The following is a 12,899-nucleotide window of genomic DNA, read 5'->3' as shown; positions in this document are numbered from 1 at the left end:
TGAGTAATCGTAACGATTGCGTCAAGACATGAATGTAAGTTATAATGTGCAAGTGGGCACAGGTATGTACAACGAATATTTATATATATATGAGGTATAAGTTTATGAAAATTGATAAAAATGCAAGATTATGTTCATTATGTGTAATGCATGATTTAAGCTTGTTTAAGTTGCCCTTTTATTTGCATGTGAACTTACTAAGCTTCATGCTTACCCCCTTTCTTTTCCATCTCTTATAGTTTTACCAAGCTAGCTCAGGGATCGGAGAACGTCAAAAACTCGATCACACTATCAATTGAACATTTAGGTATAGTTAGCTTTATCATTTTGGATATGGCATGTACAAGGACTTGGCCTTTTTGTTATGTGTCATATTGATTAGCCAATTTGTTACTCATGATGCCATTATGATTATTTTGTATATGGCCATAAGAGGTGGCTCATATTGATTATTTTGGGTTGTAACCCTAGTTATTGATGCATGCATGCAAATGTGATTAATGTGGTTATGGTTGTTTATGGTTAATGAGTGTGATGGATGGCATGTATGTTTGGTGTATGAAATATGATTAATGTGTATGACAATAAAGGTAATGCAAGTGTCTAACTTGAAAGTAGGATAGTGAAGATGATAGACAAATATGAAATTGGTGTGGAATGCCATATGAAAGCATGATAGTTTGAATAGGTGATATGTTGGCATTATCAAGTCATAATTTAACCATGAATGTGAATGCTTGAGAAATTAAATGTACCATGTTGCATGCCATGAAGTGAGTGTAAGTATGTGAGTGTCTAAAGGTGGCAAATGGCTTGGAAAATAGCCTAGGAATTATCCACACAGTTAGACACACGGGCATGTGTCTAGGCCATCTGTGACACACGGTCTGCCCCATGGGCGTGTGATCTAGCCGTGTGTCCCCTGCACCCTAATTATGCAAAATAGAGTGCTCAGTAGTAAACACACGGGCAGAAACACGACCGTGTGTCTCAGCCGTCTAAACGACACGACCTTAGGACATGGGCATGTGCCTAGGTCGTGTAAAGTTTGCACTTAATTTTTGGAATTTAATTCGCCACACGGCCTAAGCACACGGGCATGTGACTTGGCCGTGTGACCTTATTTGGTTGATGACATCATAAACAGAAAGTTACACGGGCTGAGAACACGAGCATGTCCCAAGCCACACGGGCTTGCGTGACCACACGGCTTACCCACACGGGCATGTGACTCTCCAAATCAAGAAAATTTTCTAAGTCTTCCTAGTATTTTCAAAGTTCTTGGTTTAGTCCTGAACCACCCTCGATGTATGTTTTGGGCCTCGTAGGCCCATATAAGGGACAGATTGCACATGTATGAATGAATTTGATTTGAACGAAAATTTTATGGCCCGGTTTTGTATGATTGGTTATGGTTAAGTCTGGTAACGCCTTGTAACACCCCATACCCGTAACCCACACATGGGCAGAGTACAAGGCATTACTTAACTTGGTCTCATACACACAAACAATCTCAAGTCACAAAGACTCGGTCCAAATTAAAACCTTTTCAATTTCTGCTTTAAAATTTTTATTAAAGGCCTACGAGCCCCAAATCAACCATGGGAACTATTCGTGGCTATTTCTAGTCCTTAAACCAACTATGAAAATTTTGCCTTTAAAACAGGGCACACGCCCACGTGGAAGGACAACACGCCCGTGTGGCCCTCTTGACATGGTCGTGCTGATGGTCCGTGTGGCTCACACGGCCTAAGCACCTAGGGACACGCCCGTGTCCAATACCCATGTGGAATTAATTTCTAATTCACACCTACAGGGGTTTTGACACAACAAGACACCCGCCCGTGTCAATGGCCCGTGTCCCTCATACGGCCACGACATGCCCTTGTCCTGGTGTGTGTGCAAAAACATGGACATTCTATTTCTGACATCAACATGCTAGCCACACGGCCAAGGCACACGCCCGTGTGCTAGTCCATGGCCATCACATGGTTGAGACACACGACTGTGCCTCTGCCAATATGTTTAATACCATGTATACTGACTTGAAACTTTTACGTGTAGGGGACACACAACCAGACCACACGCCAATGGGGCAAACTGTGTGTCACACACGATCTAGACACACGCCCGTGTGTCTACCCTTGTGGACAATATAAGACTATTTACCAAGCCTCATTACCACCCTTACAATGCCTAGTTTCATACAAATTCCAACCAATACCAGAACAAACACAATTCATACAACCAAATCAACCAAAAAGGCATTCATCCAACCATGAAAATGCATCTTTTATAACTTAAAATGAATGTTAGCCATCATTCAAGGCTTAATACAAAATGAAGGGTTTCCAACCCAAGCCGGCACATTTGGCCAATTCTCAAAGTCACAAAATATTAAAGTCTAAGCCCTATACATGCCATATTCAAAAATATAAATCCAACTATACTGAGTGCTTCGGTCGATAGTGTGATTGATATCTCTGACTTCTAGTGATCCTTGAGCTAGTTAGGTGGCACTATAAGAAAATGGAAAGAAAAGGGGAGTAAGCATAAAAGCTTAGTAAGTTGCATATAAATAAATATACAACAATTACTTATCAATCATCAATAAGCTCATAATACAAAGTGGGCATAAGCATTACTTACTTATCAATATCCATACAATTTACATAGCACATATACATATTGAGCTCACATATCGTATATAACAATTTGGTACCTGTACCACTCACAACATGGTTATACTTTCCTTATTGACTCAAAATCATAACTTTCACCGTTGAACCATTCGAAACACTACCAGATATTCATTAAGCCTCAAACATAAGGGAAAGTGCCGATGCCATGTCCCAGATGTGGTCTTACACTAGCTCTCGCCTATCAGTGTCGATGCCATGTCCCAGACATGGCCTTAAACTGACACAACTCTTATCCGATGCAAGTCCCAGGCATGTCTTACACTGGCTTACATCTTAAGGCCGATGCATGTCATAGACATGTCTTACACTAGAATTCTTCTCAATGTCGATGCCATGTCCCAAACATGGTCTTACACTGGCTCTCATAATGTGGCCGATGCATGTCCCAGACATGTCTTACACTAGCTCACATAAGTGACCCAAATGTCACACCATGAATATCCGGTTTATTTCCTAGGGTTCCAACGGGATTTCTACTATCACAATTATCATTATGCATTCTCAATCCACAATCAAGCAATTCATGGTATATCAATTCAATGGCAATTCAAACACATATAGTAGCAATGTAGTTGTATTATTTACATACAACTTACCTCGAATTACAAAATACACACGACTAGTTGGATTAGTCGATTTGCTTGGCTTTCCCCTGGTCTAGGTTTGGATTTGGTAATTCTTGATCTATATTAGAAAAATACACTCATTTAGTCACTAAATACAATTAGGCAATCAAAATTTCACATCTTTGGTAAAATGAACATTTTGCCCCTAGACTTTGACAAAATGATCGTTTTACCCCTATGCTCAAAAATTAATTTTTTTCGAATTTCTTCATATCTCAAGCCTAACCGAACCATTTTTACTCTTATAACAGCTTCAAATTTTCACTATTTCACACATTTACCAACTATTTTACAACTTATGCAAAATAGTCCTTTTAGGTGTTTTCATGCTAACACATTTCATAAAAGTTGTCTATTACACTAGTAAGACTCATATTCTTCCATAAAAACTCAGCAACAATTTCAAATTCATTCATGGAAAAACCCTAAACTATTAATCATTTTACAAAATAGACCACTCATTTGAAAGCTCATGCTTCAAGGGTCTCAAAAATGCAAAAGTATTCAAGAAAAGCCATTAACATCACTTACTTGATAGAGGAATAAGTGGCTGGAAATTTTTTTTGAAGCTTTCAAGCCCTCCAATGGCTGATTTTCGATCAAAGAGAAGAAAAATAGATGAAGAAGATGAATGCTAGGGTATTATTAAAATGCATATTATGACATCAACCAACCTAACCCTCTTGACCAAATACCCTTCCTTGTCTCATGGTCGGCCAAGCTCTTCTAATAGGGTCTAATTACCCTTTAAAATCCCCCAACTTTGATTCTTCTAACTAAATAACACCCTTAGCTATCAATTTAAGACTTTTGCACTTATGCGATTTAGTCCTTTTTCACAATTGGGCTCACAAACGTTAAACTTAATTAACCAAATTTTTCATACACTCATATAATCATGCTATAACATCAAAATAATAATAAAATAATTTATTCAACTCTAAATTTGTGGTCCCAAGACCACTATTCCGACTAGGCCATAAATCGAGCTATTACATTTCTCCCCCTTAGGGATTTTGGTCCCAAAAAATCTTACAGTGAATAAGTTCGAGTACTGATCTTTCATAGTCTCCTCGGGTTCCCATGTGGCTTCGTCGATCCCATGTCTATGCCACAAAACCTTCGTAAGTGATATACTCTTATTCCTTAACTGTTTGACTTCCCGAGCCAAAATCTTGGCTGGCTCTTCGCCATAAGTCATGTTCGAATGAATCTCAACCTCTACCGGCGCAATCACATGCGAAGGGTCTGATCTATATCGATGTAACATAGATACATGAAACACGTCGTGAATATTTTCCAATTTTGACAGTAAGGCCAATCGATACGCAACAGGCCCTACTCTCTTAACAACCTCATAAAGTCTTAGGAAATGGGGGCTCAACTTGCCTCTTCTACCAAATTTGAGGACTCTCCTCCACAGGGAAACTTTCTAAAATACCTTATCACCGACTTGAAACTCAATTTCCTTTCGTTTCAAATCCGTATAAGATCTTTGCCTATCCAAAGCTGCCTTCAAGCAGTCACAAGTCACTTTAACTTTCTCTTCAGTCTCTTTGACTAAATCGACCCCGTGAATCTGACTCTCTCTAGCTCAGTCCAATATAAGGGTGTTCAACACTTTCGCCCATATAAAGCCTCATAAGGTGCCATTTTTAGACTTTCCTAATAACTGCTGTTGTAGGCGAATTCAACCAATGGAAAGTATCTTTCCCAACTTCCTTGAAACTCGAGAACACACCACCGCAACATGTCCTCTAAAATCTAAATCACTCTTTCCGACTGTCCATCGGTTTGCAAGTGAAATACTGTACTAAAACTCAACTTGGTTCCCAATGCCTCTTGTAACTTCTTCCAAAACCTTGAGGTAAACCTGGGGTCTCGGTCTGAGATAATCGATAACAGCACTCCATGAAGCCTCACAATCTCGAAAACGTACAAGTCAACCAATTTATTGAGGGAGTAGTCTGTACACACTGGTATGAAATGTGTCGATTTTGTTAGTCTATCCACAACAACTCATACTGTATCTTTCTTTTTTGAGGTTACCGGCAAACCTGTTACAAAATCCATGGTGATCCGATCCCACTTCCATTCAGGGACCATGATAGGCTGAAGTAGGCCTGAAGGTACTTGATGTTCAGCCTTCACTTGCTAACACACTAGGCACTTAGAAACAAACTCTGAAATGTCTCTGTTCATACTCGACCACCAATACATTTTCTTAAGGTCGTTGTATATTTTCACACTGCTCGGGTGGACGGACAAACAACCATTACGTGCCTCTGTCAAAATCTTCTGAATAAGCTCATCGTCCTTGGGTACACAAACTCTGTCTTTGAACATTAAACATCCATCGGTACCAATACTAAATTTGGATTCATTTGTCATTTCACACTGAGTCATCTTAGCTTGCAGCTTCTTATCCCATTCCTGAGCTTCTCGGATCTCTTGTAGAAATGTCACTTCTAGCTCTCAACTCTACTAGAACTGAACCATCATCAGAGAAAGACAAATTAGCATTCATTGCTCTCAACGCAACTAGTGATTTTTTACTCAATGCATCGGCGACGACGTTCGCCTTTCCCGGATGGTAATCTATTACCAACTCATTGTAATATCCCGAATTAGGGCCTAATCAGAATAGTAGTTTCGTGACCACAAATCCGAGGTAGAAAAATTTATTTTATTATCAGTTTAAGTTCTATGGCATGATTGCATGATTGTGTGAAAATTTTGTTTAGAAATTTTATCGGTAGAGGGTCCAATTTGATATTTAAGACTAAATTGCAAAAGTTGTAAAATGTGTGTTCTAGTTCACAAAGGTATTAAGTACTTGTGAGTAATGGGTTTTTAAAGTGGAGGTCCTTGGATAGTAATTAGACCATTATACTAGTTTGGACAAAAATACCTAAAGGAAGATAAAACACCATAGTTTTTAATTAAGGCATTTTGGTCATTTAGTTATTAAAATGAATTAAAAACAAAATTAAAAGCCAATTTTTGTCCATCTTCTTTATTAGGCCTAAATTTCAAGGATTCTCCATAGCTAGGGTTTGTTTCAAGCTTCCAAGCTCCATAGTAAGTGATTCCATGCCCCGTTTTTAATGTTCTTTATGTTTTTGGAATCCCGGTAGCTCGATTTAACTTATGCTAGCAATAGTTAAACCTAGGGTTCATATTTGGAAATATACCCATAGGTGAAATTTGTGTATTTTGGTGTTTTATGATAGAATATGAGGTTTTAAATTATGTTAGACAACTTTTGCTACTCGGTTTTAAGTGAAAACGAGTAAAAGGGCTTAATCGGTAAAAATACCTAATAGTCATAAGTACATGTTAGAGTGTGAATTTGATGTTGCCATAAAAGAGAAAAATGATCAACATGTCATAAAACATAAGAAAATAGGATGAGGTTTAATTTACGAGCCTTGGGGAAAAAGTGCAAATATGTGAAAGTTTAGGGGCAAAATGATAATTTTACCAAAGTTCGTACTAAGGGCTGTTTTGATGAATGTATGTATTAAATAAAATTAATTTGGCATTATAGATCAAGAGAAATGAGATTCAAGTCGTGATTGAGGGAAAAACAAAGTTTACGAGGAATAGGCTCGATTGCTAAAATTTCGTATCGAGGTAAGTTCATGTGTAAATAAGGTAACATAATTTTTATTTTAAGTGATTTAATGTTATTTATATGACATGATACTTATTATCAAGAAATCTTATGTTTTGTGAATTATTATTTGGTAATATGCAAATTATGTGAACAACTTGATAAGTATGACATGCTAGCAAGTATCAGTTTCTATATTTCGAAGAAGACGATAGAAATGTGTAATTGAGAAGAATCCCATTTGAACCTTGGGAATAGATTAGGGTACAAGTGATATGTCACTAGGATGGTTGAGTTCCAAACTCGTTGAGTTGAGTCCAAGTTCGTCAGATGTAACTAGGCATCTGAGCTCGTTGAGTTGAGTCCGAGTTCGTTTATGGGCGGGTTACTTGGTAGCTTGGCTACATAGATTTCAAAAGCTATTGAGCTTATTTAGCTATGAGTTTAGCACTTATGTGCATATTATCCGTGTATCCGAAATCATATTCCGATGTGTTCAACGGGAGATCTCTAATAGAATAAGGAGAATGCTTAATTCGAAGGTGACATGTTGGTAAGTGTGATGAATAAGAAAATTTGATAGGTATGTGTTTAAACCCTCGGGTTGAGAATTTAGTATGATGAAATTGTAGTAAGATATTAAATGCAAATGTAACATGAATGTCTTGGTGTTCTTTATGCAAATAATGTTTATGTCGAATGGCATGATTATGTTACTTGTTATTTGCATGTGAACTTACTAAGCATTTATGCTTACTCCCTCCTTTCCCTTCATTGTAGTTTTGACAAGTCGGCTTGAGAATCGGGATAGGTCGAAGGCTCGTTCACACTATCCGAAGACTTAAATTGGTAAAATGGCTTGTATATTTTAAGTGTGGCATGTATAGCAATATACTCACTTTGTATAAATGATCATATGATATGGTTATGGTTTGATAAGGAAAGGGTTTGTAAATGATTAGCTATTGGAATGGCTAATCAAGTTTATATATGATAACATGTATGCTTTATGTCTTAACTAAACCATGAAAATCCTTGGAATGGTAAAATTGGCCATAAAACAGAGTCATACAGCTCAGTGATATGAATTTGAAAAATCACTAAAAATAGTAAAAATGGAATTAAATGATAAATAAGTTATGAAATTGAAGCTTGATGAGTATATTTTCATATGGATGGAACAAAACAGGTAAATGAGTTATATTTTATGAGATATTTAAGTTTTGGTGGAATAGGGTCATAATGGTCTCTGTATCCCTTATTTTGAATTTAAAAATTCACCGAAAATTGTAAAAAAAATAATTAGAAGTTTTACTTTATATGTACAGATTCCTTATTGAGTTTAGTTTTATTAGAAACAACGACATAATCATTGAAACTCTGTACAGGAAGATATCTAATTCGTAATACACAAGGGTCAGAGTAGTCGAACCCTAAAATAGGAGAGACTTTAACTAATAAATTTTACTAATTGGCTCTACCAAAAAATTCTAGAAAACAATTAGTAGATATATATATGAGTCTAGTTTCATGGAAAATTTAAGGATCTTAATTTCGAGTTTCGGAACTCGAGATATGAATTTTTAAGCAACTGTGACGCAGTTAGCCAGCTTGTCTAGAAATTTTTAAAATTAAATTGTTTGAGCTATTTAGTTAATGAATTAAGTTTAGTAACACCTCAAGCTCGACTCTGGCGATGGTCTCGGGCATGAGGGCGTTACACTCATAATCCTTTAATAGCTCTAACCATCGACGTTGCTGCAAATTCAACTCCTTTTGAGTCATCAAGTACTTTAGGCTCTTATGGTTGGTGAATACCCGACATTTCTCTCCATACAAATGGTGTCTCCAAATTTTTAGCCTAAACAGAATGGCGGCCAATTCTAAATTGTGCATTGAGTAGTTCTTTTCATGTGGCTTCAGTTGCCTTGAAGCGTAAGCTATGACTTTACCTTTGTAACATCCCGAAATAGGGCCTAGTCAGAATAGTGGTTTCGAGACCACAAATCTGACATCAAAATATTTATTTTATGATTATTATGAGGCCTAGAATATGAGTATATGCATGTGTTAAAGTTTCATGAAGAAATTCTAAGTATAAGATGTCCAATTGAAAATTAGGGACTAAATTGAATAAATTGTAAAACTTGGATTCTAGAAGCAATTTGTATGAAATTGCTTTAGATTATGAATTAGAAGGTATTGGAGAGCAATTTTCCCTAATTCTAAATTTTTGGACAAAAATGGGTTTGCATGGATGAAATTTTAAAGAAAGGGCATAAAGGCATAAGGGCATTTTGGTCAGTTGGCATTTAAGTGAAATAAAATGGGAAAAATGAACCAAAAATCAGCCATTCTTCTTCTCCATGCTGCCAAAATCTCAAGGGTTTCCATAGCTAAGGTTTCAAGCTTTCCAAGCTCAATAGTAAGTGCTCCCAAGCCCCGTTTTTCATGTTCTTTGTATTTTTGAAATCTCGGTAGCTTGCTCATTCCATTTCTACCCATATTTCATGCTAGGGTTCATGTTTAAAAATTTACCCATGCATGAGTTATTTGTATTTTGATGGATTATAGAGGAATATGAAAGATTAATGTGTGTTAAACATATTTTCCTAGTTGATTTTCTTGAGAAACCCTTATAGGGCCTATTTTGTAAAAGATGTAAATGTGTGGTAGAAATGAGAAAATAATGGATAATGTGGGCTACCATAAGAAGGAAAAGTGTTTGGCTAGGCTTGGGTAAGATAAAAAGTTCATGTGTTTCATTATACGAGCCTAGGGACTAAATTGTAAAAATATGAAAGGTTAGGGGCAAAACGATCATTTGAACCGGGGTTGATATTAAACTTGTGATGCATAATGTGTGGGTATTAATGAATTGATTTTGTTGTTATAGACCCCGAGGAACAAATTCCGGAGGTAATCGAGGCAAACGTAAGGTTTCGGAATAACCGAAACACAACTCCGAAAAGAATACTAGGTAAGTTCAGACAACTTAAAGTAAACCCCTAATATGCATAATTGAATGATTTATGAATGCATGATGATTGCATTTATCATTAGCATGAAATATCATGGAAATGCATATTTGATGGTAACATGTGAAAAATGTCTCGATTCAGGTTGACAAATGGAATTCGATGGATAAATCCTCATTGATATGTGTAAAGAGATCCTGCATGTGTTGCAGTAAGGATTTAGCCCGAACAGGTAATTTGTGATCTCGAGTATGGAAAGGATCTAGCCCAGACGGATGTTCCTTGAATGATCGAGCCTCCCGAAGAATATATGTGCATTGAGGATTTAGCCCGGACGGGTAATCCTATTAGGGTCTGAATTTAGCCTGGACTGGTAATTCAGATCTGAGCCCATTAAGGGTGTTTGTCGCTATAAGGGATTTAGCCTAGACTGGTAATCTCGACATCACCTTATGAGTTTATGATATGGGGGATTTAGCCTGGACTGGTAATCCTGCCATGAGATGTGAGGTTCGCGGGAGTGCATATATGTGAAATGATCATTCGTAAGAATTGATGGATAATGGGTATTCCATCGAGATTTCTTAGAAACTCAACGGGATTAATATGATGTATGGCAATAAGGTGATGAATAATGAGCTCATCTACATAAATTACATGATGCTTTGTTATATGACTAACTTATTGATTGAGTGCATGTGATAGGAAATCATTTCATAATTGATGATTTTATGATTTAAAGTATGGATGTATGCTAATTACTCGGTAAGTTTACTTTCTGGTTATTCGAGCTTACTAAGCATGAAAATGCTTACCCCTCTCTTTTCCCTGTTTTACAGAGCTCAAGGACTCATAAAGATTGGAAGACGGTTGGAGAAGCAACGTACTATCAACTAGTCAAGCTTTGGTATAAAGACACTTCTATTTGTTAATGGCATGTATAGGGCTTTGAGTATTTTGTCATATGTGTCATTTGAAATGCCAAATGAAGACATGTAAAGATGTTTTCATCTTTTTGTATAAGGCCATTGAAATTGGCATATTTGGAAGTAGGCTATGACCTGCCTTTATATGCATGTTTATGTTCTTATATGATGGGTTGCTACAATTGGCAATGAGTTCAAAAACGAGCCAAATTTTGAATGTGCTACAGTAACATAAGAACCCATAAATACTAGATGAGAAATAACATTTTTGTATGAAACCAATGATATGAGGTTTCCATACAACTAACTTCATCAAAATCATTTACAAGTGTATAATCATGTTTTACTTTGAATCTGGTATCTATTAAGAAAAAGAAGTAGAAAGGGGTGACTAAAGGCTTGGAAAATAGCCTATTAAAGTTTACATGGTTAGTTACACGGGTGTGTGTCTAGGCCGTGTGCCATCCCCATGGGCGTGTGGTATGGTCGTGTGTCTCCTGCACCTAAAACTTTAAGTCAAATTAGCACACGGGCATGTGTCTGGGCCATGTTAATTTAACAGAATGCTCAAGTTTTGGACACAGGGTGAGCCTACGGGTGTGTGTCTTGGCCGTGCCTAAAAGTTAGTGTTGCCCACGGGTTAAAGGCATGGACATGCCCTAGGCCATACGGGCGTGGGTGACCACACGGCCCCTCATACACGGGCGTGTGACACTTCTAAATAAGGAAATTTTCTAAGGTTATTAAATGTTCCCGATCCTATCCCGAACTATCTCTATGTATATCTAGGGCCTTGAAAGCCCATTTAAGGGACAAGATGTGAATGCTTGAAAGTTTCAGATCTGAGCTAAACCTGCTGAGTCGGTTCAGTATGTTTTAAATGTAAAGTTCCTGTAATAACTTGAAGTTAGGATTGGCAAATCCTAACTTCGTTAACAAATATCACATGTTGATACAGAAGTTCAAACATTTGTCCAAACAGTAGTTGGGACATCAATTTGAGTAAAGAATAAATTGACGTGTGCTCTTTCAATTGGTATTAGAGCAAACCTTTAAAGTTGTTTGAAGGTGATTCTGTGTTTGGTTTGCTACCATAGAATCCATGAAGAAATGTAGTTCAATTACTTGACCCCGTTGCTATTTGGTACAAAAATGATGCATAATGGAATGCTTGTAGAGGACTTTCATCATGTTTAGGAATAACACTACTTAGGAAGCTTTTGAAGAAAGGTGGACTTTGTTGGGTTTGGTTCCTTAAGTGTAGTATATTCGTTTGTACACTAGTAATTTTTTCAAACAGATTGATTAATAAAATAATTCATGTATTACATTAATATACTTTGTATAATTTTCTCATGTGGTTTTTGCATGCAAAGCAAAATAGAAGCAAATATTATTTCACTGGTTGTGTAATATTTAAACTAATACTAAGTTATATTACATGGTCGGATTGTAATATGGAAAGACAACTTATATTAGTAGACGAACCTAAACATGTCCTTAGTCTAATCGAAAATGAGCAAACCGATTGAAGGCTGATATGCCGTCTATCAAGTCCAATTGGGGAGATTCTTTGTCTTAGGCATTGAAACAAATGACTCCCAGAAGATAGACATATAGATGTGACTGACTAGACTAATATTGTTCCCTATTCTCCCCCAATTTAATTGTAAAGCTTGCCTCTGTATTTCTGCTTCTCTCACCTTTCTTATCTCTCCAAAAATTAAAAGATTCTGTTTGATATTTATGCATAAAAAAAATATCAAACACTATCAAATTATGAATCAAAAAAGATTTCCTTTAATCTCGAATTTGATTTTTTGTTTGAGATTTTTTTCTACATGTTTCATTCTTTCACTCACAATGCTTTTAACTCTCACATTATTTTTGTAACAACCCGATTTTTGGCCTAGTCAGAACAGTGGTTTCGAAACCACTATTCCAAGGCCAGAGAAATTATTTTTAATGTTATTTTATGTGTTATAGCATGATTATATGAGTGCATGAAAATTTTGGTGAAATGATTTTAGCAATTGCTTGCTTAATTTTAA

This window comes from Gossypium arboreum, chromosome 6 (genome assembly GCF_025698485.1).
Source record: "Gossypium arboreum isolate Shixiya-1 chromosome 6, ASM2569848v2, whole genome shotgun sequence".
NCBI classification, from domain to species: Eukaryota; Viridiplantae; Streptophyta; class Magnoliopsida; order Malvales; family Malvaceae; genus Gossypium; species Gossypium arboreum.
The sequence above is the reverse complement of the archived record's forward strand: the minus strand, read 5'-3'. Positions refer to the sequence as shown.